This window comes from Pinus tabuliformis, chromosome J (genome assembly GCF_031772625.1).
Source record: "Pinus tabuliformis cultivar Carrire ecotype Pingquan chromosome J, CPIR1, whole genome shotgun sequence".
Classification (NCBI taxonomy): domain Eukaryota; kingdom Viridiplantae; phylum Streptophyta; class Pinopsida; order Pinales; family Pinaceae; genus Pinus; species Pinus tabuliformis.
In genome coordinates, this window is record NC_142295.1 from 374890120 (window position 1) to 374917628 (window position 27509).

At 36.8% G+C, this 27509-nt stretch overlaps 1 protein-coding gene and 2 pseudogenes across 1 annotated transcript in view; 1 reads left to right on the forward strand and 2 right to left on the reverse strand.

The window, feature by feature from the left end:
• The window catches only part of LOC149227297 (uncharacterized), a 230957-nt gene that overhangs the window by 136646 nt on the left and 66802 nt on the right, over nt 1–27509 (forward strand). The window lies entirely within an intron of this gene.
• Nucleotides 14042–16508, reverse strand: LOC149227298 (ribonuclease J pseudogene; annotated as a pseudogene).
• LOC149227299 (putative carbohydrate esterase At4g34215 pseudogene) lies at nt 22123–22659 on the reverse strand (annotated as a pseudogene).

Below are 27509 nucleotides of genomic sequence, written 5' to 3' on the forward strand. Positions count from 1 at the left end.
AGTTAACATAATCCGAGAAGCACATACTTCTCTAATATCAGGTCATTTTGGTGTAAGTAAAACAGTTGCACAGTTGCAAAGGTTCTATTATTGGCCAAGAATGCATGAAATAGTTTCTAGATATATTAAAGGGTGTACAATGTGTGCTACAAGCAAGCCCAATAATAGAAAATTAGGCTTGTACACTCCACTTCCAGTTCCTTCTCATCCTTGGGAAAGTGTTTCCATGGACTTTGTTGGGGGATTGCCAAAATCTAGAAAAGGTCATGATTATTTATATGTTATTGTGGATAGGTTCAACAAAATGTGTATTTTAATACAATCTTACATGGGAGCGGGAGCGACATTTTCAAAAGCACTTGGTTTGGGAGCGAATCCTGGAGCGATTTTTATATAATATATATATTTTTTATATTTTGATACATATATGTCAACAAAAACATGTAGAATGATGAATTAGATATAAAAAACATAAAAATAACATAGATTGGTCTTTGAACCATATAACATCAATCATCTAGAAGTTATAATCTTCATCAACCACGTCCACAAGTTAGTAACATACATATTACAACATATTGAGTCTCGTGAATCATGATTCATCAATCTTAAAGTTTCAACTTCAAGCTTTCAAAATTGAAAATTCAATATATAACATTTATCATCATTGATCACCAAAGTTGTACTTGTAAGCTAAATTTAACCATTACAAGAAATAATATCTAACTGTTAACATGAAATGAAATGTTATAAAATGAATTATGAAATGAAATGAAACAACTTTCACGAAGCATCATATTCATAATTCAGAATCATTACCAATGAGTTATAATTGCCAACTTCAAACTTCAAACTTTCATTGTCACAGTCATATATTGTTTACAAAAAATATCATTATGATATGAAAGAGTCGAGTCAAGACTCAACAGTTATGAAAACTAATAGAAACTAGAAAAGACAAGTAAACTGTAAATCTATTATCTACTACTACATGTGGCCCTTGCCACGAGAAGTGTCTAATGTATGAGCAGGTCGTGGTGGTCTTCTAGGCGTCTCCTTCACAGATCGACGACCAGAACCAGAAGGCACATGCCCTCCACGTGAGGGTGTAGATGGAGGTGGCGACAACAAAGGAACAAGATTCAGAACTCAAGCACTGCTACTAGATGGTGGAGGTGGCATGGCTGTTGCTTCATCTTCCTCTCTTATAAGTTCCTCTTCCAGTTCTTCAAGATGTATAGTGCCATCCTCCAAATTGTCATCCTCTGGGTGGTTGTCCCAAATTTTATATGTTGGATCCTCATAAGCCTGATCACAGTAATGACTCAACAACCTCAAGTTGTAGTGCACATAAACCAAGCTTTCTCCCCGGTTTTCATTGAGTCTGTTTCTTTTCACATTATGTATGAAGTTGTAGGTGCTCCAAAACCTCTCTGCAGAAGAAGTATTTACAACCTGTGAGAGAACTTTTTTTGCCAATTTTGGCAAAAGTCCATGGCCGCCATATGATTCCCACCATGTGAGAGCATCAAATCTGTCTCTGTCTTCCATTGCATGGAAGGTACCAAACAAACCAGTGTTACTGAAGTATTTGCCTATTTCAAGGCACACACTAGCACATTCCTCCCTGTCAGGTATCAACTCTTTTAATGCTTCCAAATATCCTTTAGATACCTCTTCTTTTATATGGGGTTTGGTCCTAACCCCACCCCCTGGTGCAGGTTGGCCCAACCAAGATGTAGAGTAGTATTTTGGTGTAAGGGTATACGCCAACCAATGTAGTGGAACATTAAGTTTATCCCATAGTACAAACACACAATCGTGAATCAGTTTGTACAAGTTGGGATCATTGTTATGAACAATATCTTTTATTTTCCCCAACATGGTATCCATCTGCTTATACACCTCGCCAATCATTGGTTTATTTGTATCTGCAAACCGAATCATGTGATAAATGGGCTTGGTGAAATCCAATACTTGCCTCACACATGCCCAAAAATTACCATCAAGAGCGGCCTCCTCCACCAGTTCAAAACCTTGCCTGTCAGCTGCATTTGTAACCCTTTCCTTTAATACCTGCCAGTGTGGACTTGATACCATGCTAGCCAATGAATCTCTTACCTTCAAAAGGCACCTGAAGGTGAGGTAATAACTACCAAATCTAGTCCTCGCAATCTTCAACAACTCTAATCTTGAGTGACTGCGGAAAAGGCCATGGGTATTGCTATGATTTGTAATAAATTTTATCATTTGTTTGCCTTTCTTGTACAAATCACCAATCCATTTGTATTGTTCGTTTTTGTTCTTAACAATATCATGTATCAAAAGGTTCATTGTGTAAACCAAACACCCAGACCAAAATATGTTGGGGTATTAATTGTGAGTTCAATTAGTTAATGCATGCATGCATGCATGTAATTGCTGCACTTCAGATAACTGAATATTCTCTCATACATAATTCATGCATGTTAGTTCAGTCAAAGACCCAATTGAGATCAGAGGAAGGGACAGTTTACTATTAGTTGGAGGATTTTTCATATATAGAAAACTCATCCATGCAGAAGGAATTATCTCCTTTAGGATTGCGCAGTTAGATTATAAGTTAGTGAGAGTGTGAAGTGGCCAATTCACACAGGTGGCAGCACTGGACTCGAAGGAAAACTGTGCAAGGAAATAGGAGGCTTGGAGAGCAGAGGAGAAGGTTTGGAGAAGCCTTTGACTGTCTATGAGCAGCATTGTTGGATTGCAGAGAGAGCAGGATAGCTTGTGAGCTGATTCTTTTTGTAATCTAAACATATTTCCACTTGTATGATAATACAGAGATTGGGGTTTTAGCTGAGGCTTTCCCCAGAGTATTCTTCTATGTTCATGTGTGATTGATTTCTCATTCTCAGTTATATGTGTTGTATTTGATCTTGCTCATATTCGATTAAGCTTCCGCAAGTTTGTTGTAGAAGTAGATCTTATATTTTGCTTTAATATATTGCATAATCTGTTGATCTACGGTGGGAATTTCGACAAGACTATCCATGATCAAACCACATAATGATAATTCATTTCAGGTCTTATGATCCCGATCCATCATCCATCATCAACCACTTAGGTGCATCCTTAGTTAAGATCAAGAAAAGCATCATAAACCCATAACTTGCATATTTGATCTAACTCTTCATAAGATATTCAATACTTGCACACTTTGGCCTAATGATCTTCTCCTCCTTATATAGTTTTAGGCCTTTCTCAATACCTCAGACCAAAACCACTTAGGACCAATACCTCGGACCAATTACCTTGGACTAAAACCACTTAGGACCAATACCTCAGACCAATATCTCGGACCAGAATCTCATACCAAATACCTCGGACCAATACCTTGGACCAAAACCTCGGACCAAATTGTAATGACCATGTTCAGACTATGTACACATTTAAAAAAAAAAAAAAAAACAGCAATGGCAACCAGAAAGGAAACGCATTGAAATTCAAATTTATTTAGCGCACACATTCCTGCCACTCATTTCAGGAAACATACCCTAACATTTTCATACCTTTAACTAAGATCAATAGTAATGAAATACATATGTACCGTTCACCAGAAGGCGAGACTGCGTTTGCTCTGCTGTTGCTGGTATTCCCTGGTAGCTGGTCACCTCTGCAAGTGAATGATGACGCACTTGATCCAAATGTGAAGACTCACCGGTTAACCTCCCAGCCTACTCCTTGGGTACTCTTCTTCCCCGCGGACCCCCGAGCTGCAATGGGGTTGTACAATGGAGACAAGCACTAGCTAGTAGAGGAGAGCACACCTTGGCTCAAGAGTCCCCTCTCTAAATCCTCTACCTCACCAAACTCACTATAGCTTCGTAATCACTGCTCTCACAACATCTCATCCATCCAACAATAGGGTTCCCAAAAGTCCCTTTTCCCATGGCTTGCCCCTTCTTTTATAGGAGTCCTCATAGGTGACACTTGTCATGTCATGCATAATTAATTATTTTGTTATAATTCAATAACTTGATTATTCACCCACCCATGTGTCATTCTCACATCAAGGTCTCCCAAAATTATTTACTTAAATTTTTATTTAAAACTAATATTTTCCTCACCTCAACAAGATTCCTATTTCTTCTCCTAGTTGTCTCTTTATTCCCCCCTTTTATTCCTTAATTTGTGTTCATTACTTGAAGTCAATTAATGAGTCAAGATTTTATCCCCAATCTACTCCCTAATTTAACTCAGGTTATCTCCTAGATGGATATTCTTATGTTGGTTGTTAACACATGGAGCTTCTCTACATTTCTCTAAATTTAATTTATTATTCTCATTTTAATTCACCTTCCCCTTTTTTTTAATTAGGTTTAAATTAGTTTAGGATTAATCTTTATCCTTACTATTATGTTTGTCTTTCCCCTTTTTTCTAATTAAACCACATAATCTTCCTAGTATTTTCCAAAATGGGATGGTAGAGTTTTTAAGGTACTTTATTTTAATTCTTCCTATGATCCTCCTTATTCCAAGTTTTATTTTTGATTTAATTACATTGGTTTCTAATCATCATTTACCCTTGATGTAAATTTACCTAGTTTTCATTCCTTGCTTATATTTATTTATTATTATTTATTTTTAATGATTCCAAGGATGCCAAGTTTGGTTGTGCCCTTCAAGAACTTCCCTAGAAGTCCCAAGGGTGCCAGTTTGGTTGTGCCCTTCAAGAACTTCCCTAGAAGTTCCAAGGGTGCCACACCTAATAGTTTATTTGTGATGTCAGGGGTGCCAACTTGGTTGTGCCCTTCAAGAACTTCCCTAGAAGTTCCAAGGGTGCCACACCTAATAGTTTATTTGTGATGCCAAGGGTGCCAAGTTGGTCATGCCCTTCAAGAAATTCCCCTGAAGTTCCAAGGGTGCCACACCACTTGCCCTTCAAGCATCCAGTGATTACGAGGGAAAAGTATAGTGCAACGTCATAGACCACTGTCATCTCTTATGTTGCCTGCTATAGTGAGACTAATGGTGTCGGGGATCAAGGAATCCGCCTTGATGCACGCCCCCCGGTAAAGTCCTCACGAGCGAACCAACTTTGGAACCTGCCCTCATGGCATCGTGATCTTCAAGGTGAAGGTGTTTCAACCCTTCCAGCCCAAGTCACCACGGGAGTGCTAGTGGGTGAGATTAGGGACTCTGTCTCACCCCTCCCATGTAGTTCCATCCACTTGTACAACCCCATCACCCATATGTGAGTCATTCGGTCAAGCAACTAATCTGTGCCTGCAACCATTAATATATCATCAGAATATAGTTAAACATATATGGCAGATTCCAAGATCGACTTAGACTTTCACAGATAAAGTAATATAAATTTTCATCAAACCAGGTGTCATCGACATGTCATATGCGAGTGCCTCTGATGGTTCCCTGCCATACTCAATAATCATCAGTAAGACGATTTCTCAATGTTAGTCAATTATCATAATAGCATCATTAACAATTCCTGGTCATTCTCATCATTGTCCATTGTAAGTCTGAACTAAAGGAAGTAGGTAACGTAGGGGACACATCCCTTATGGCTATCATCAATAATCATCAATGGAAACATACATATTAATTAAGCTATCAACATCTTAACATCGTAGAAATATACCTATCCATAAAATTTATCCTCATTATGCCTTTAGTAGAGCGCATACATATTCTTTACTACCCTCATCATAATTTCAAATAGAGACCACTTAACTATTAATATTGCAATCATCAGAATACTGATAGAGATACATAACCATTCATGCTACCATAATATCAATGGATAGCATTCATAAACATCACAACCATGAATATCTCAATCGCTAATAATAGTGTCATGGGTCCAGATCTTCAATCTGAGGTCCTCGAAGAATAGAGTGTCTAAGATAATGTCGTATCAGGGTTAGGAAGCTAGAGTGGGCACTACATACTCCCCCTCTTAACAATGGACTTCGTCCCGAAGTCCTTAGAACATAAAGGAGAAACGGCGACACATAATCTTAGGAACCCTTCCTGAAACTCTTGCCAACCTTCTGGTGGGCAGGTTAAAATTTTCCCAAGGTATCTATAACACGAATTCCGTTATAACTAAAGGACTATATCTGGGGAACATTGCAACCCACTTTTTGTATAAATGTACAAAACATACATTATAGATATTATTAAAATTAATAGTTAAAGGAAGCGTCATACATAAACTTTTCCAACAAAATCATCATAATCAAAATCCCAACTAATTAAAGCAACAATTAATAACACCCACCTTCCTTCAATTTACAAATTGACTAATTTAGGAGAAATCTCTCTAGTTTTATTCATTCAATCATGCAATTAAGATAGCAATAATTTTGTATTAACTCAAATTCATAGGGGATGTCTATGCCTTTTTCATAGGAGGAACTACCCACCTTAAGCTTGGACTTCAATATTTGTAATGGTCAATAATAATTGTGTTAATTATTGTTTGATATTTCACCTATGACGTAATCCACCTTTGTTTACCATGTTCTAAATCTTCAATTTTTGTTGGGAACTACAATCAGTACTTTGAAAATAAACATATGCCACTGCTTGCTAGGGGGACCTAACAATGCCTACTACACCTTCTTAGAGACTTGATTTACCTTCATGATCCATGTTCTGAAAGTCCAATGTTGTACAACTACCATTAGCACTTTAAAATAAATGCATACCACTCCTTTCTAGTGGATACCTAATGGTACACACTATCTAGAGATAAAATAAGATGTTAACTACATAGAACGTAATCATCACTTGCAATGAATGAGTAGTCCAAACCTTCATCCCTTCAAACCCAGCTACCCTACTTCCTTTCGCTAGGGTAAGCGAGTGAGGCTATCTGGGGCCTATCTTCATTTAATCCTACTGAATCTAATGATATGTAATACAAGGCTTGCACCAATCATTTAAAAATCAGAATTCATCCATAATTGAATCCTCAAAGATAAAAGAGATATCTAGACCAATGTGCATCTCAATAGAAGTTTAAATTTTGAAACAGCATGCCAGAAGAAGAGAGCAAACTAGAATAAAGCTGCATTCCTTACCCAATATATATAAGATATTTCTAATCAGAAATTGAATATATTAGGAATGTAACCTACTTAACAGAACTTCAGATAGAATGGGTGGTCAGAGAATTCAGTCAGATCAGTAAGTTTACCTGGCATAAATGCAGGGCTGTGTCATCAGGAGCTTCTATTGTTAAACGAAGATCCCTTGAACAACCAAATCTGCAGTATTTCCTTTTGTTCATGGTGTATTTATTCCACATTTGGAACTCAGAACCATAACTATGTATCACTTTATTTATCCTCATTCAATAAAGTTAAACATACTACTCAGTACATACCAACAAAATATTTCATAAACATAACTTTTGCTCATAAACTTCCATAATTTTTGCTCATAAACTTCCAACTCTCGTTCAACAATGTTCATGTAAACTTTCATTAAATAAGCATTTAAACTAACAAATATATTTCTTAAATTTCTATAACTTTGGCAAATACTTCCAAGCCATCATTTTCAACAACTTTTATATAAACTATAAATAAACCTTTAACAACCTTCATGGAAGCTTCCTTTAAATACAATTTGGGCTAAATAAAAATTTCGTTGACCACATTAGGGATTCTGCACTATATATTGAAAGACAAGCACTTCAAAAGTAATTATATGGACACGCTAAAATCTCTTTTCCTATTTTTTAACATTATCTAGACCTAAAGTTCAATATATGGTTGCATGAGTACTTGAATACACTTACATGAATGCAATTGCAAAATATCTAGAGATATATTGATATCTCCACCTCTCCTCATCCGGTCTTCTTCGTTTCTTTCACCATGTTTCGTTTTTAATAACAACTCACCATTTCAACTAAAATTTATTACAAAATTCTGAAAAGAAACACAAAGCTGCACCAAAATTGTATTCAAGGGTTTTTTTTTTTTTTTTCACGCGTTGCTCAAAACCTTGTAATGTGCCTGCAACATTATCTAGCATATCTATATATATATATATATATATATATATATATATATATATATATCATAGAGAAGAAAACCAAAATGACCATAACACACAAAAGACTTGTTAAATCTTGAGAATTTATAAAATTTTTATAATATAATCACCCAACAATAGAAACAATATACCAAAATTCAAAAAGTCTTAATTAAACAAAACTGAAAAGTTTTTATAAGAAAATACAATTTTAAGTGTTGACACCTTCTAGCATAGATGTCAAGGGATATGTTTCAAATATTCTATGGTAGAAAGGCAAAATCAAGAATATTTTACTCAGGATTACAAAATCTTAGTTTAATTGATTAAGTTAGATAGAAGTTAACTTCCATAAACAAATTATAGTAATACGACATCACATTTGTAACATAGAGATAAATTATATTGAAAAGACTATAATTCCTATTTTATAAATTATTATATGCGAAACCCTCATTATATCAAATATCGTTACTCTTTTTTGAATTATATCATAAGTGTATTGAAGTATATCATAAGTGTATTACCATATGCTTGGAATAGACATATAGCAATATTATATTGTCCAACGATATTTCTTCCACATCATTTTTTTTTAGCAGTCTTTAACTCCCATGGAAGGATGCCTCACTTGAGTTGTGTATAAGTACACAAATCAAGCTTTAATTTATATCACCTCACCATGTGATCTTATTGATTAATTATAAGAAGTCTTATTTTACTTCTTGGGCATGTTTGTGCAATTCCATTTTTATACACTTATACTTGGCTTTTAAACTTTCTTTAACATACTAGATGTAACTATTTAGCACACTTACATGGATTGTAAATTTGGAAAAGATTTGGTTTGATCATTAACCTTAAAAAAAAAAATTAGGCCCTTGTGTCATCCATCTTGTGATAGAAAATAGGAGAAGACATGTTTTTTCTTTACACACCAACTTGAATCATGATTATATTATTCAATCATGAACTAATACAATATAAATGTATATAAACTTTTCAACAAAGCGTCAGTTATCTCTTTGGGGAAAAGTTATCCCTTGGGAAAAGGTTCTCTTCGGAATAATGAATAGTCAGTTCTCTCTTTGGGGAAAAGTTATCTCTTTGGAATAATTTATTCAGCTAAAAGTCAGTTCTCTTTGGGATAATTTATTCTGCTAAGAGATAATTTAATAGCTAAAAAGACCCTTTGAGAAAATTGAGAAAAAGATATCTATTTGGCATAATTTATTCAGCAAAGATGCTCCTGAGATAATTGAGAGAATTTATGTAGCAAAGAGACTCTCGAGATAATTTATGCAGGCTAAGAGACCGTTGAGAAATGGAAACTTTGAGAAAGAGACTCTCGAAATAATTTATGCAACAAAGAGACAGTTGAAAATGGAGTACTTAATAAGCAAAGATACTACTTGGGATAAGTTATTCAGCAAAGAGACTGAACTGCTCATGGTATAATTAACCTAGCCATGAGACTACTTGAGGGGATTTGTTAGCAAAAAGACGGTCGAGATAATTTATTCTACAAAGAGGAAGCGAAGAGACTGGCGAGATAATTTATTCAACAAAAAGCAAATTGTGAAATGGAATATTTTATTGAGCAAGGAGAATACTTGGGATAACTTACTCAGCAAAAAGACTAACTGCTCATGGAGTACTTCATCCAGCAGAGGGACTATTTGGGCTAAGTTATTCAGAAATTAGACTGTTGAGAAAATTCTATTTGAGATAAGTCATTTAGCAAGTCTGATCTCATATTGATTAAAACTTGAATGTTAAATATGAAAATTATGCCTTTTTTTTTATATGATGTCCAAAGCTACAATTTATAAATGATCGAGTTTTATAACAAAAGCATTCAACAACAATACAACCAGCCTTATCACAAAACAAGCTTATTTTCTACAAATCTGTCCCTTGCAAATTTTTCGACCTAAATACTAAAATCAGAGAAGAGGCAAAGTTAAATATCCTGTAACCTGATGCAAAAGCTTCAATTTTGGATAACAGCTTAAATATGAATAATGACTTTCAGTGTCTAAAGAAAGGCATGAAAATATTTACCAAACTTCCGTGATATAGTTGATCAAAAGGCAAAGCCATAGAGCTTAAGGCACCCTTCAAATGAAGTGTGCACTTTGGTGTCTACTCTGAAGTCTGTGGCTTCTACAATCAAAGCCTGACCCCCTATCCCACGTAATTGTGATTAAACCACTAAATGGCAAGCTATCTTCCGGACGAAAACGAGATTCACCTCATAATATTCTATTTATCACAGGGCCAATAAACTCCTGCCTCCTAAACAGCAAATGCTTTAGTACAAACCATCATTTAAATACGTGTGTAGGGCCTCTAAAATTTAAATACAGGCTCCTGGATTTGCAAATGCTTAAACATGAATAGTGGTTTGCAAAACCTGCCATAAACACCACACCCTACTGCCTCCTGTCCATATCAAAGGAAATTGATTCAATGCCCTTTACTACAGCTTCATAATTCCTAGAACTGGGCAGATTACTACCAGAAACTGAGTGTTTGGAATCTCCAGAGTTTATCGGACAACTTCGCTGAGCTCCGGTGTTCCATAATGCAACTGAACCCAAGTTATTGGCAGGCGACGGAGATCTATCAGTCTCAACTACTGCTTGTCTGCTGCTTGAAACCACAGTTTGCCTTGTTTTGCTATCGTGTCCAGCACTGGATAACCGTATGTGCTGTGAATCTCTAAGTCCTTTGCCTGCCTCTGCCGTGGCGTTTCATATTTGGGCACTTCATCCTGATCACCTTCTGCGTGGCATGCTGATCTGGCAACAATCAATTTTCCATCGCAACACAGCGCAGTTTTTGGAAATACTGCTAAGCAGATTTGTCTAGAATAGATAATCACGCAAAAGCAGGAACTATCAGTTGCATATATGAAAACGGAGCATAGGGATTATGGTGGCTGTTTGTGTTCAATTTCTCATCGTCCTATCAATGCTATCGAAATAGCCTCTTTTTTTTTTTCCTCTTCACTACTTCAAAGAAAAACAGGGCGTTTCAGGCCTGCCTCCATGCATCACTCATTCGAATCGATTGTCTTCCTCACGAAAGAAATTTTGTCAAAAGAATAAGAATAAACCCCATCAAAACTCTCACCAAAACATACTCTCACTAGAGATCGATCTTCTTCCTTTAGTAACGGAAAGCATTTTTTAATTTGGATTTTCTACGTTTGATGAAATAACTCTGAACTTCCAGCAAATTAACAGTAATGCTGATTACAATCCAGTGAAATATTCTCATGCTTGGTAGATCCCTGGCTTCGACTTCTAAAATCTTCAAGCGGGTAGTCGTTTCTTACCGCATCTATGTCGTTGTCGACAAGGGTAGTAACAGGGGAGAGGGAGCCGCCTACAAACAACCGGTCGATGCTTTGATCACTTGCTGTTGTCTGGAAAATTATCCTATGAATTGTAGTGCCCACTCTATTTCTTGACCCTAATACGACATTATCTTAGACACTTTTTCTTCGAGGACCTCAGATCGAGGATCTGGACCCATGACACTATTATTAGCGATTGAGATATTCATGGTTGTGATGTTTATGAGAGCTTTCCATTGATATTATGGTAGCATGAATGGTTATGTATCTTATCTATCAGTATTTTGATGATTGCAATATTAAATAGTTAAGTTGGTCCCTATTTGAAATTATGATGAGGGTAGTAAAGAATATGTATGCGCTCTACTAAAAACATAATGAGGATAAAATTTATGGATAGGTATATTTCGACGATGTTACGATGTTGATAGCTTAATGAATATGTATGTTTCCATTGATGATTATTGATGATAGCCATGAGGGATGTGTCCCCTATGTCACCTAATTCCTTTAGTTCAGACTTACAATGGACAATGATGTGAATGACCAGGAATTGTTAATGATGCTAGTATGATAATTGACTAACATTGAGAAACCTTATTACTGATGATGATTGAGTATGGCAGGACACCATCAGAGGCACTCGCATATGACATGTCGATGACACCTGGTTTGATGAAAATTTATATTACTTTATCTTTGAAAGTCTAAGTTGATCTTGGAATCTGCCATATATGTTTAACTATATTCTGATGATATATTAATGGTTGCAGGCACAGATTAGTTGCTTGACCGAATGAATCACATATGGGTGATGGGGTTGTACAAATGGATGGAACTACATGGGAGGGGTGGGACAGAGTCCCTGATCCCACCCACTAGCACTCTCGCCGTGACTTGGGCTAGAAGGGTTGAAGCACCTTCACCTTGAAGATCACGATGCCATGAGGGCAGGTTCCAAAGTTGGGCCGCTCATGAGGACTTTACCGGGGGGCGCGCATCAAGGCGGATTCCTTGATCCCCGACACCATTAGTCTCACTATAGCAGGCAACATAAGAGATGATAGTGGTCTATGACGTTGCACTATATTTTCCCCTCGTAATCACTGGATGCTTGAAGGGCAAGTGGTGTGGCACCCTTGGAACTTCAGGGGAATTTCTTGAAGGGCACGACCAACTTGGCACCCTTGGCATCACAAATAAACTATTAGGTGTGGCACCCTTGGAACTTCTAGGGAAGTTCTTGAAGGGCACAACCAAACTGGCACCCTTGACATCACAAATAAACTATTAGGTGTGGCACCCTTGGAACTTCTAGGGAAGTTCTTGAAGGGCACAACCAAACTGGCCCCCTTGACATCACAAATAAGCTATTAGGTGTGGCACCCTTGGAACTTCTAGGGAAGTTCTTGAAGGGCACAACCAAACTTGACATCCTTGGAATCATTAAAAATAAATAATAATAAATAAATATAAGCAAGGAATGAAAACTAGGTAAATTTACATCAAGGGTAAATGATGATTAGAAACCAATGTAACTAAATCAAAAATAAAACTTGGAATAAGGAGGATCACAGGAAGAATTAAAATAGAGTACCTTAAAAATTCTACCCTTCCCATTTTGGAAAATACTAGGAAGATTATGTGGTTTAATTAGAAAAAAGGGGAAAGACAAACATAATGGTAAGGATAAAGATTAATCCTAAACTAATTTAAACCTAATTAAGAAAAGGGGAAGGTGAATTAAAATGAGAATAATAAATTAAATTTAGAGAAATGTAGAGAAGCTCCATGTGTCAACAACCAACATAAGAATATCCATCTAGGAGATAACTTGAGTTAAATTAAGGAGTAGATTGGGGATAAAATATTGACCCATTAATTGACTTCAAGTAATGAACACAAATTAAGGAATAAAAGGGGGGAATAAAGAGACAACTAGGAGAAGAAATAGGAATCTTGTTGAGGTGAGGAAAATATTAGTTTTAAATAAAAATTTAGGTAAATAATTTTGGGAGACCCTTGATGTGAGAATGACACATGGGTGGGTGAATAATCAAGCTATTGAATTATAAGAAAAATAATTAATCATGCATGACATGACAAGTGTCACCTATGAAGACTCCTATAAAAGAAGGTACAAGCCATGGAAGAAGGGACTTTTGGGACCCTATTGTTGGATGGATGAGATGTTGTGAGAGCAGTGATTACGAAGCTATAGTGAGTTTGGTGAGGTAGAGGATTTAGAGAGGGGACTCTTGAGCCAAGGTGTGCTCTCCTCTACTAGCTAGTGCTTGTCTCCATTGTACAACCCCATTGCAGCTCGGGGGTCCGCGGGGAAGAAGAGTACCCAAGGAGTAGGCTGGGAGGTTAACCGGTGAGTCTTCGCATTCGGATCAAGTGCGTCATCATTCACTCGCGGAGGTGACCAGCTACAAGGGAATACCAACAACAGCAGAGCAAGCGGAGTCTCGCCTTCTGGTGAACGGTACATATGTATTTCATTACTATTGATCTTAGTTAAAGGTATGAAAATGTTATGATATGTTTCCTGGAAGGAGTGGCAGAAATGTGTGTGCAAAATAAATTTGAATCTCAATGCATTTCTTTTTGGTTGTATTTGCTGTAAAAAAAAAAAAAAAAAAAAAAAAAAAAAAATGTATATAGTCTGGATGTGGTCCTCACACTTGGTATCAGAGCACAAGTTGAACCCTTGAGGCCTATGGGCCCATGCATGCATAACTAGTTTTGTTTGCTATGTAAAAAAAAAAAAAATGCAATTTAGGAACATTTTTAAGAGCTCATGCTTCAGGAAACTCCAGCAATGACTTGAAATCTTTTGGACAATTTCAACTTCTGCTGTGTCTCATCTATGAAGGATTTAACAATTTCACTTTGCCCTTTCACTAAGTGATATCGATACCCAAGAATCTTACAACGAAACATAAACTCACTATCAATATCACTCTGTCATATCAGTTTGTTGCCTGGCAGTGAGAAATGGCAGCTTCAATCTCTCCCAAGGATTCATGGAATGCTGCTTGTAAGTACAATAATGGAAAATTAGGCTTCAATGCTATTGCCTTTGAAAACTTGGAATTGCATTTATGTACCATTTTATTCATCTTGTTTCAATGAGAATCTGAAAGAGATATATACTACGACATTTTTGTTTGTAGATGATTGTCTCCAGGACTGTTGTAATGACTTTTCCAAACCCATAACATGAATACCATTTCTGCAAATTCTCCTTGCCGAGAGGAGAAAAACCATTGGAAAGGACTCTTCGGTTTCTAAGAGGAGAAACACCAAGCATCTCTCCATTTTTATTACAGTAGTATGTCGTATACCAGTAGATTTTGCAAGTAGCTCGTGCTCTTTCAGAAAAGCAAATTCTCCATGAACAGGCAAAAAAAAAATGTTGAGGGTTTACCAACCTGAGGACTTCCTCCAATTCTCCACGATAAGCATGCCCAGATGTGTGCAAATTATCTCCCCTTCCCATCATTATTGTAGAACCAATCCCCGCTATCCGATTCATCATCCTCATCACACGAATGTCATTTCCAGGTATCACCTTTGCTGAGTATAAGATCAAGTCATCTTTATTTAGCTTGAGGGAATGACTGCTTCCAAATGATGCCAAGTTGAGAGCTGCACGAGGTTCTGCCTGTGATCCTGTTGTGACAACTAGTAAATCCCTGGGAGCATAAGCATCCATATCATCAGCTTTGACCAAAGTAGATGGATCGAAAGGTGCCTGTCCAGCTCTCGAAGCAGCATCCAAGTAAGTCCTTAATGACATCCCTATAAAAACCAGCTTCCTACCAGTCAATTCAGCTGCAGCTTTCACGCTTCCAAGACGATGAACATTTGATGCAAACTGTGTAGTGATAACTCTTCCCTTTGCAGCAGCAATATTTCGTAACAAAGCCTCTGCTACATCAGTTTCACTGGTAGTTCTTCCAGGTGAAAGAATGTTGGTAGAGTCACTCATCATCAATGTAATGCCTTCCTTTCCAAGTTTTTCTAATGTTGATCGATCAAAGGTCTTTCCATCCACAGGCGACTCATCAATCTTCCAATCTCCTGTATGGAAAATTGTCCCATCTTTACAGCGAAGCACCAACCCACAACAATCCGGAATGGAATGCGTAACTCGAATAGCTTCTATCTCAAATGGTCCAGCCTGGAACTTCTCGCTTATATTAATGATGTTAAGTCTAGCCTCAGCATGAATATTGAAATCCTTTAATCGTTTTTTTAATGAGCTCCATAGTAAATGATGTTGAGAATATTCTCGTATGAGGATCCAATGCGGGAATTACCCAAGGCAAGGCTCCAATGTGATCCTCATGCCCATGTGTAATAACAACTGCTTCAATCTTATTCCTCCATCGTTGAATAACAGTTGTGTCAGGTAAAACTTTCTGCACTCCAAGTTCATCGTAGTCTGGAAACATGAGGCCAGCATCAACCAAGATGTATCGATCATAGTGACCTATAAGCATACAGTTCATCCCTATTTCTCCCAAACCTCCCAATGGCAGGACACGCAATGGTGGTCCTTCAAATCCTTCATGAAACAGCTCCAATTTCCTCTGGATCCCATCATCCATGCTTTTTCTAGGCCCTTCAGCACTACTTGAACCTCTTCTAGATTTATTAAAAGCTGAAGAACCTGACTTCGATCTCATGGATTCTGTGGGAATCCCCTTGCTTTCTGCAATAACAATTCTAGGTGCTCTCTCGTTGTAACCGCTGAAGAGCACACCTGATAAATTACTTGGGAAAATGAAAGCTGTCCTGTTACGTTTTCTGTTCCAATGTGACCACCCAGCTCTGCTTCTGGAATCCAAAATCCCCATAGCCATGACATCTGGACTGCATGGAACCCCATTTATCACAGTCATGGTACCCAGTTCTATACTGCAGAAACCCGACTAGATAACAATCGACTTCCCGCCTGTAAGTCAAACATGCTGTTAAATCAGTTTTGGGGTTTGAAAATACAAGTACCCAGGCGGGATGAGCTGAACTATAAATGGTTATGGAGATTTGAATTCATTGAGAAGTGCTGAAGGGGATATACAGTTGGTCCTGATCAGTATAACGACAACATTGACTATGTTTTCACAAGGAAGCTGACTCATTACGGATGAATGCACTACTGATTGGTAATTATACTTTTCATTTTACAAAGATTGCCCCATATGTTACTGTTGTTCAATTCTACACTCTGAGGTACTGCTGATAATTGTAATATGAAGCCATAACAATGTGGTTATGCATGTCCAGATAGTACATGATCTAGTAATGATTGTGTCTAGGAAAATGAATTAGAGGACAAACGCCCTCAAAGTAAGCTTAACAGGTCGATTTACCAACTAGGCAAAGTAGAGCAATGGGTTAATATTATAAAATGATTGAATTCTGCTTATACCGGGTAATTGACATCGATTTTCGCATTGTGTAGCTGTTTAATGAAAGGCTGGCTAAATGGATATCAGAGAACAACACATTAGCAATAGTGAGATGGGAGAGCGTAAGCATCCATATATGGAGGAAATAAGAGGAATCTTTAGGACTGGTGGATGAGTCGGATTGGAATTTGCTAAAGATGTTAGATATTAGGTTAGAGCTCTAGAAAAACATCAATCAATCATGTCTTGATGGTAGAACAACCATGCTATATAACATAAACAATTGATAATATATGGTACTAAAGAGTCAATGTTCAATTATTTTCACATAATTTATCCCATCATTCCAAAATCAAAGATGAACCACTAAAGATAAAGATATATAAAGCGATCATCCCTAATGGCAACTTATGCTAATGTGGATATGTGAAAATCCATATATATATATATATATATATATATATATATATGTATCCAAAATTTAGTATTTCTTTATATAACATTTTTGAGATTATATTTGTATATTAAATTCTTCTTTCATATTTTTCTATAAATATCAACTAAATAAACCTAATAAATAATAATAATAATAATAATAATAATAATAATAATAATAATTAAATAAATATAATAAATAATAATAAAAATAAAAAAATATCTTCCTAAATAAGATGCATAAAGGTTATTCATAATATGCATGAGGGTCATTCACAATAAATGTCATCATTATTTTATTCATTCAACATTTATATATTATTATATTTTTGTCTTTATATCATGGAGGAAATTTATCATGGACTTTTATGCTCCATTGGTATCAAAGATAGTTTGAGATATTGAACTTGTCATTTCTACCATACTTGTCACTGTGATCACACAAAAATATTCTTTTCCATATTGTTAGTTGATTTTTATATACTATTTTCATTCGCTGTTGTTTAAAAATGCATAATTTAAGTGTTTATATTTTGGTTTCTTTCATGAGGATCTAGTGATGCAATTTTTGGCAAGATTGTGATTTTGGTTACTTCAATGCATTTTTGGAATGCATAAATGGATTTATTACCTTGAAAAACCCTTTGGGGTGCTCAATCTATACATACTATAACTTGTAATTCCAACAAATTCCTATTGGATTTTAAACAAAATTGATTGCAAAAGAGCAAAAAAAAAAATTAGAAGAATTAGGCTTGACATTTAAAAAAATTATGTTGCCAAGTTCTCTATGTAATTGTCGTGCATTGGAATTGTTGTATCACTCTGCAACGCATACACCAACATCATTCCATGTTTGTACAATAGATGTGATTTCTATGTCATATAGTTGCCATATCATATTGTTGTCCATTTGTCACAACACATAGTTGCAACTCAACCTTGTGTTGCCATTTTTGTATCATTATATGAGCAATTTGAATATTAGAAAAAAATGTTTATGCTTTGTTAAGAAAATTGAGGAACGACAAAACCATACAATTAAGTATGGAAGACCTCATTCACTCAACTACCAATAATTAAACTACAAACTTTAAAAATTTCTTCTCCAAAGGCCAATTTAGAATGGGCAAATTAGAGACATGCAAGTGGTAGATACTCAATACAAACATATCATTGATTGATTAGAACCATGATAAGTTGAAGAGAAAATCAAAGCCAAGAATCATGAAAACTAGAGAAAAATAAAAGTGATCTAAAATCACTCATATTAGAGCTTTTATAACAAATAGAACTCAAGAATCACAACAAACTAAAGAAATATATAATTGATTTAAAGGAACACATATAAAAACTTTCATCTAGTGTTAATTCTCTACATACAACCACTCCACAACCAAGTTCTTCAAATGCATCTATTGTGACTAGTTCAAAGTACTGAGTGTAGTTCCTAACAAAATTGAAGATTTAGAACATGGTAAACAAAGGTGGATTACGTCATAGGTGAAATATCAACAATAATTAACACAATTATTATTGACCACTACAAATATTGAAGTCCAAGCTTAAGGTGGGTAGTTCCTCCTATGAAAAAGGCATAGGCATCCCCTATGAATTTGAGTTAATACAAAATTATTGCTATCTTAATTGCATGATTGAATGAATAAAACTAGAGAGATTTCTCCTAAATTAGTCAATTTGTCATTTGAAGGAAGGTGGGTGTTATTTATTTGTTGCTTTAATTAGTTGTGATTTTGATCATGATGATTTTGTTGGAAAAGTTTATGTATGACGCTTCCTTTAACTATTAATTTTAATAATATCTATAATGTATGTTTTGTACATTTATACAAAAAGTGGATTGCAATGTTCCCCAGATATAGTCCTTCAGTTATAACGGAATTCATATTATAGATACCTTGGGAAAATTTTAACCTGCCCACCAGAAGGTTGGCAAGAGTTTCAGGAAGGGTTCCTAAGATTATGTGTTGTCGTTTCTCCTTTATGTTCTAAGGACTTCGGGACGAAGTCCATTGTTAAGAGGGGGTGTATGTAGTGCCCACTCTATTTCCTGACCCTAATACGACATTATCTTAGACACTTTTTCTTCGAGGACCTCAGATTGAGGATCTGGACCCATGACACTATTATTAGCGATTGAGATATTCATGGTTGTGATGTTTATGAGAGCTTTCCATTGATATTATGGTAGCATGAATGGTTATGTATCTTATCTATCAGTATTTTGATGATTGCAATATTAAATAGTTAAGTTGGTCCCTATTTGAAATTATGATGAGGGTAGTAAAGAATATGTATGCGCTCTACTAAAAACATAATGAGGATAAATTTTATGGATAGGTATATTTCTACGATGTTACGATGTTGATAGCTTAATGAATATGTATGTTTCCATTGATGATTATTGATGATAGCCATGAGGGATGTGTCCCCTATGTCACCTACTTCCTTTAGTTCAAACTTACAATGGACAATGATGTGAATGACCAGGAATTGTTAATGATGCTAGTATGATAATTGACTAACATTGAGAAACCTTATTACTGATGATGATTGAGTATGGCAGGACACCATCAGAGGCACTCGCATATGACATGTCGATGACACCTGGTTTGATGAAAATTTATATTACTTTATCTTTGAAAGTCTAAGTCGATCTTGGAATCTGCCATATATGTTTAACTATATTCTGATGATATATTAATGGTTGCAGGCACAGATTAGTTGCTTGACCGAATGACTCACATATGGGTGATGGGGTTGTACAAGTGGATGGAACTACATGGGAGGGGTGGGATAGAGTCCCTGATCCCACCCACTAGCACTCTCGCCGTGACTTGGGCTGGAAAGGTTGAAGCACCTTCGCCTTGAAGATCACGATGCCATGAGGGCAGGTTCCAAAGTTGGGCCGCTCATGAGGACTTTACCGGGGGGCATGCATCAAGGCGGATTCCTTGATCCCCGACACCATTAGTCTCACTATAGCAGGCAACATAAGAGATGATAGTGGTCTATGACGTTGCACTATATTTTCCCCTCGTAATCACTGGATGCTTGAAGGGCAAGTGGTGTGGCACCCTTGGAATTTCAGGGGAATTTCTTGAAGGGCACGACCAACTTGGCACCCTTGGCATCACAAATAAACTATTAGGTGTGGCACCCTTGGAACTTCTAGGGAAGTTCTTGAAGGGCACAACCAAACTGGCACCCTTGACATCACAAATAAACTATTAGGTGTGGCACCCTTGGAACTTCTAGGGAAGTTCTTGAAGGGCACAACCAAACTTGGCATCCTTGGAATCATTAAAAATAAATAATAATAAATAAATATAAGCAAGGAATGAAAACTAGGTAAATTTACATTAAGGGTAAATGATGATTAGAAACCAATGTAATTAAATCAAAAATAAAACTTGGAATAAGGAAGATCATAGGAAGAATTAAAATAGAGTACCTTAAAAACTCTACCCTTCCCATTTTGGAAAATACTAGGAAGATTATGTGGTTTAATTAGAAAAAAGGGGAAAGACAAACATAATGGTAAGGATAAAGATTAATCCTAAACTAATTTAAACCTAATTAAGAAAAGGGGAAGGTGAATTAAAATGAGAATAATAAATTAAATTTAGAGAAATGTAGAGAAGCTCCATGTGTCAACAACCAACATAATAATATCCATCTAGGAGATAACTTGAGTTAAATTAGGGAGTAGATTGGGGATAAAATCTTGACCCATTAATTGACTTCAAGTAATGAACACAAATTAAGGAATAAAAGGGGGGAATAAAGAGACAACTAGGAGAAGAAATAAGAATCTTGTTGAGGTGAGGAAAATATTAGTTTTAAATAAAAATTTAAGTAAATAATTTTGGGAGACCCTTGTTGTGAGAATGACACGTGGGTGGGTGAATAATCAAGCTATTGAATTATAAGAAAAATAATTAATTATGCATGACATGACAAGTGTTACCTATGAGGACTCCTATAAAAGAAGGGACAAGCCATGGAAGAAGGGACTTTTGGGACCCTATTGTTGGATGGATGAGATGTTGTGAGAGCAGTGATTACGAAGCTATAGTGAGTTTGGTGAGGTAGAGGATTTAGAGAGGGGACTCTTGAGCCAAGGTGTGCTATCCTCTACTAGCTAGTGCTTGTCTCCATTGTACAACCCCATTGTAGCTCGGGGGTCCGCGGGGAAGAAGAGTACCCAAGGAGTAGGCTGGGAGGTTAACCGGTGAGTCTTTGCATTCGGATCAAGTGCATCATCATTCACTCGCGGAGGTGACCAGCTACAAGGGAATACCAGCAACAGCAGAGCAAGCGGAGTCTCGACTTCTGGTGAACGGTACATATGTATTTCATTACTATTGATCTTAGTTAAAGGTATGAAAATGTTATGATATGTTTCCTAGAAGTAGTGGCAGAAATGTGTGTGCAAAATAAATTTGAAGCTCAATGCGTTTCTTTTTGGTTGTATTCGCTGTAAAAAAAAAAAAAAAAAAAAAAAAAAATGTAGTCTGTATGTGGTCCTCACATGAATGCAAGTTTAGCCAACACCAAATTGCCTGAATTTTGGTTTCATGAAGACTATATCTCTAGTTTGAAGCTACAAAGTAGAGGAACTGCTGCTCCCAAGAATGGGGGAACCCATTGCTTGGTTTCCCCCTTTTTTTAGAGCAGGGAAACTGGTACGAAATGCTCCTAGTTTGACCAGGAAGACATCAGGATTGAGGAGTGTGTTGGGGGCATTTACAATCCCTCATTTTGGGTGTCACTCATGTGGTGTTCTTGGCAGTGTTCTTGAAGTGTTGCCCTCCACATGATGGAAACTTCTCAAAGCTCCTGGATGAAAAGGAGATCGGGATGTTGCAGATCAGAGCGGAAATCATGGATAAGTCTCTCAAGATTATGCTTATAACTATTAGCATTCTTCTCAGATTCTGTATCACTTTCGCCTTGATACCACAGAAATGCTCTCAGAACGCCTCCATGATTGAGAGCTGCCTTGGTTCTAGTTATCATATTCTTGTAGAGTGTGCTGCCCTTTTCCCATTCTTTGATCGCGGTACCTCCAATGGCACAGGGAACTAAACCAATACGAGCTTTTTCGGGATCTTTATAATGCTTCAGTATAGTGTTTGCAAATATCATTCCAGGACCTACTCCACACACTTTGTGTTTATCTATATCGGCATGCAAAGGAACATGAGCTTGCTCCCAATGAAGATGTGAGTTGAGCCTGAGAATTGAAGGGTGTGCTTTGCATTCTGGAGGAAGGAAATGATCCCAATGAGAACCATGAACTCCTCCCCTGCCCGACATGTTGCTCTGTCTTGAGAGAACGAAGATATCCATTTTCACTGCCTTAATATTAGTAACTGTTCTTAGGCATTATATATAGAGCTAGATACGATCAACATTACATCCTGTCACATATCACGCACAAAGATTCAGATTTTTTTTTTTTTTGACAGCGAGCTAACAGTCAAGGGCATTTGGGTCAACAATGGGCTGAGCCGGAACCCCATCCGTTGGGCTAACATTATCCACTCTGTCAGCATACCTGTCGCAGCAAATTCTGGGTAGGAAGTCCGTAAACCGTAAGAATTGCCTAAGTTGATTAATGCCCTCAAATTTGTCCGAATCCGGAAAATTATAGATCTGAGTGATCCGCTGTTAGGTTTGTATTTCTGATCATCCAGATGGATTCAAAGATATTTAAAATCCCAAAAATGGTATTTATGAATAGATGAGATTACATCTTGGTCATAGCGAAACTGCAATTTTCGAAGTTGAAATCAGTGCAAATCCTATCATATTGTAAGATGTGTCAACTAAACTGGGCTGGTGTTTCAGTTTTGAACTGCTATGGATAATGCTTGATGTCTCTATTTCTGATCTGTGACATAAATCCACTCCATTTCTGTCCATGAATTTGGATCATAATACACTATAGAGCTCTTAAAATGTTCCTAAATTGCAATTTTTTTTTTTTTTAAACTTGAGTAATTTGATTTTAGAGAAATACCCACATAGCAAACAAAACTAGTTATGCATGCATGGGCCCATAGGCCTCAAGGGTTCAACTTGTGCTCTGATACCAAGTGTAAGGACCATGTACACATTTTTTTATTTTTTATTTTTTAAAACAACAATGGCAACCAGAAAGGAAACGCATTGAAATTCAAATTTATTTAGCACACACATTCCTGCCACTCATTTCAGGAAACATACCCTAACATTTTCATACCTTTAACTAAGATCCATAGTAATGAAATACATATGTACCGTTCACCAGAAGGCGAGACTACGCTTGCTCTGCTGTTGCTGGTATTCCCTGGTAGCTGGTCACCTCTGCGAGTGAATGATGACGCACTTGATCCGAATGTGAAGACTCACCGGTTAACCTCCCAGCCTACTCCTTGGGTACTCTTCTTCCCCGCCGGACCCCCGAGCTGCAATGGGGTTGTACAATGGAGACAAGCACTAGCTGGTAGAGGAGAGCACACCTTGGCTCAAGAGTCCCCTCTCTAAATCCTCTACCTCACCAAACTCACTATAGCTTCGTAATCACTGCTCTCACAACATCTCATCCATCCAACAATAGGGTTCCCAAAAGTCCCTTTTCCCATGGCTTGCCCCTTCTTTTATAGGAGTCCTCATAGGTGACACTTGTCATGTCATGCATAATTAATTATTTTTTTATAATTCAATAACTTGATTATTCACCCACCCATGTGTCATTCTCACATCAAGGTCTCCCAAAATTATTTACTTAAATTTTTATTTAAAACTAATATTTTTCTCACCTCAACAAGATTCCTATTTCTTCTCCTAGTTGTCTCTTTATTCCCCCCTTTTATTCCTTAATTTGTGTTCATTACTTGAAGTCAATTAATGAGTCAAGATTTTATCCCCAATCTACTCCCTAATTTAACTCAGGTTATCTCCTAGATGGATATTCTTATGTTGGTTGTTGACACATGGAGCTTCTCTACATTTCTCTAAATTTAATTTATTATTCTCATTTTAATTCACCTTCCCCTTTTTTAAAATTAGGTTTAAATTAGTTTAGGATTAATCTTTATCCTTACCATTATGTTTGTCTTTCCCCTTTTTCCTAATTAAACCACATAATCTTCCTAGTATTTTCCAAAATGGGACGGTAGAGTTTTTAAGGTACTTTATTTTAATTCTTCCTATGATCCTCCTTATTCCAAGTTTTATTTTTGATTTAATTACATTGGTTTTTAATCATCATTTACCCTTGATGTAAATTTACCTAGTTTTCATCCCTTGCTTATATTTATTATTATTTATTTTTAATGATTCCAAGGATGCCAAGTTTGGTTGTGCCCTTCAAGAACTTCCCTAGAAGTTCCAAGGGTGCCACACCTAATAGCTTATTTGTGATGTCAAGGGTATCAGTTTGGTTGTGCCCTTCAAGAACTTCCCTAGAAGTTCCAAGGGTGCCACACCTAATAGTTTATTTGTGATGTCAGGGGTGCCAGCTTGGTTGTGCCCTTCAAGAACTTCCCTAGAAGTTCCAAGGGTGCCACACCTAATAGTTTATTTGTGATGCCAAGGGTGCCAAGTTGGTCGTGCCCTTCAAGAAATTCCCCTGAAGTTCCAAGGGTGCCACATCACTTGCCCTTCAAGCATCCAGTGATTACGAGGGGAAAGTATAGTGCAACGTCATAGACCACTGTCATCTCTTATGTTGCCTGCTATAGTGAGACTAATGGTGTCGGGGATCAAGGAATTCGCCTTGATGCGCGCCCCCTGGTAAAGTCCTCATGAGCGAACCAACTTTGGAACCTGCCCTCATGGCATCGTGATCTTCAAGGCGAAGGTGTTTCAACCCTTCCAGCCCAAGTCACGGCGGGAGTACTAGTGGGTGAGATCAGGGACTCTGTCCCACCCCTCCCATGTAGTTCCATCCACTTGTACAACCCCATCACCCATATGTGAGTCATTTGGTCAAGCAACTAATCTGTGCCTGCAACCATTAATATATCATCAGAATATAGTTAAACATATATGGCAGATTCCAAGATCGACTTAGACTTTCACAGATAAAGTAATATAAATTTTCATCAAACCAGGTGTCATCGACATGTCATATGCGAGTGCCTCTGATGGTTCCCTGCCATACTCAATAATCATCAGTAACACGGTTTCTCAATGTTAGTCAATTATCATAATAGCATCATTAACAATTCCTGGTCATTCTCATCATTGTCCATTGTAAGTCTGAACTAAAGGAAGTAGGTAACATAGGGGACACATCCTATCATCAATAATCATCAATGGAAACATACATATTAATTAAGCTATCAACATCGTAACATCGTAGAAATATACCTATCCATAAAATTTATCCTCATTATGCCTTTAGTAGAGCGCATACATATTCTTTACTACCCTCATCATAATTTCAATTAGAGACCACTTAACTATTAATATTGCAATCATCAGAATACAGATAGAGATACATAACCATTCATGCTACCATAATATCAATGGATAGCATTCATAAACATCACAACCATGAATATCTCAATCACTAATAATAGTGTCATGGGTCCAGATCTTCAATCTGAGGTCCTCGAAGAATAGAGTGTCTAAGATAATGTCGTATCAGGGTTAGGAAGCTAGAGTGGGCACTACACAAATACCTTAGATCAATAGCTTGGACCAAAACCTTGGTTTTCCATCCCATACGCGCTTTTCCTTCTGTGAAAGTGTGTGCATACGTATACACTCCTTTTGTTCTGTTAACGCACATGTATACACTACTTGGACAAAATGAACTAGTGTATACCTCTCTTTCTTCAATCTCTAGAGTCTGATCTATAATCCTTTGTTGTTAACCTGTTGCACGGTGAACTGTTATCTATGTGAGTTGCCATCAAGGACAACACCTGTATCATAATGCTAACAAACATTTCGATTAAATTATAGTGATTAAGGTTTCTTATTATAAAAAAGAAGAAGTCTCTCTGTCCCGATGTCATTACAATTCAGAAAACCACAATCTTGGAGCCATCTTAGTTTTACCACAGTTTGTTGCTATCATAGTTTTTGTGACGATCTCAGTGTGCTCAGATAGGAGATGATCTCAGTGTGACCACAGTTCGTTTTGATGCTATCACTATAACTAGGTTTCAGTGCCACCACAGTATGAAGGAATCGATGTTATCACAGTGAGAATGACTCAGTGCCATCAACGAAATGAGATCTTGGTGATGACTCAGTAAGAAGATATCGGTGTCATTACAGTGACAAGGTTTCGGTGGTAATAATGTCTCGGTGCTAAGAATATCGAAGTGGAAAAAGAGTCGAGAAGAGGAAAAGAGAAGAAGGTTGACAGTCAAGAGAACTAGTGTCTTGGTCTTGGAGTGGAAAATAGGTCAAGGTTCTTGGTCTTGGTAATCGTCAATTGGAATATCTATAAGAAGTATTTGTGTGGGTTTTCCTCTCAGAGAGTGAGAGGTTTTGGCCATGGATGATAGCCTACATTCTGTGTTTCTTTTCTATTTATGTTCATGCCTTGGTAGTTGTTTGATGAAGAAGAACACTAATAACTTAGGTAAAAGAAGACCCTAATCTAAAGTAGTAAAAATCACTCACAAACATTTATTAATTGAAGAGAAATCACTTAATACTTGATGCCATAGATTTATCAACAGGATGTAGGGACAAAAGTAAAAAATAGTGAAAAATTAGATTTGCTATGAGCACTTATTTTAGTGATGAAGAAAAACTAGTTGTAGTTCCCCTTAATGTATGTGGAGTGGTGTTTGGAAGTCCCTACATGTACATGAGGGATGAAATATTCATGTGGAAAGCCAACCAATATCGGCTCATCAAGGATAGTAATTTTTTCACCATCAATTTGGAAAAATGAAAATAAAAAATCTCATTAGTAAATTCCAAATAATCTAAGACACTGATCAACTCTAGCAATTTTTTTTCTACTGCTTTTAAGAGAGAATTAGTCTATAGAAGAGTCAATGAGAGAAAAGTCATTCCTGGAGGGGTGTATTAAGAAATAGAAACATGAACTAGAAGAGTTGCTACAAGCATACATGGATGTGTTTTGGGAGCCTAAAGGGCTACCACCCAAGACAAAAGTGGAGCATGAGATCCAACTATTGTCAGACTCCTCATTGTCAAAAATTGGGTTACATAGGTAGTCTATTATAGAATCAAGTGAG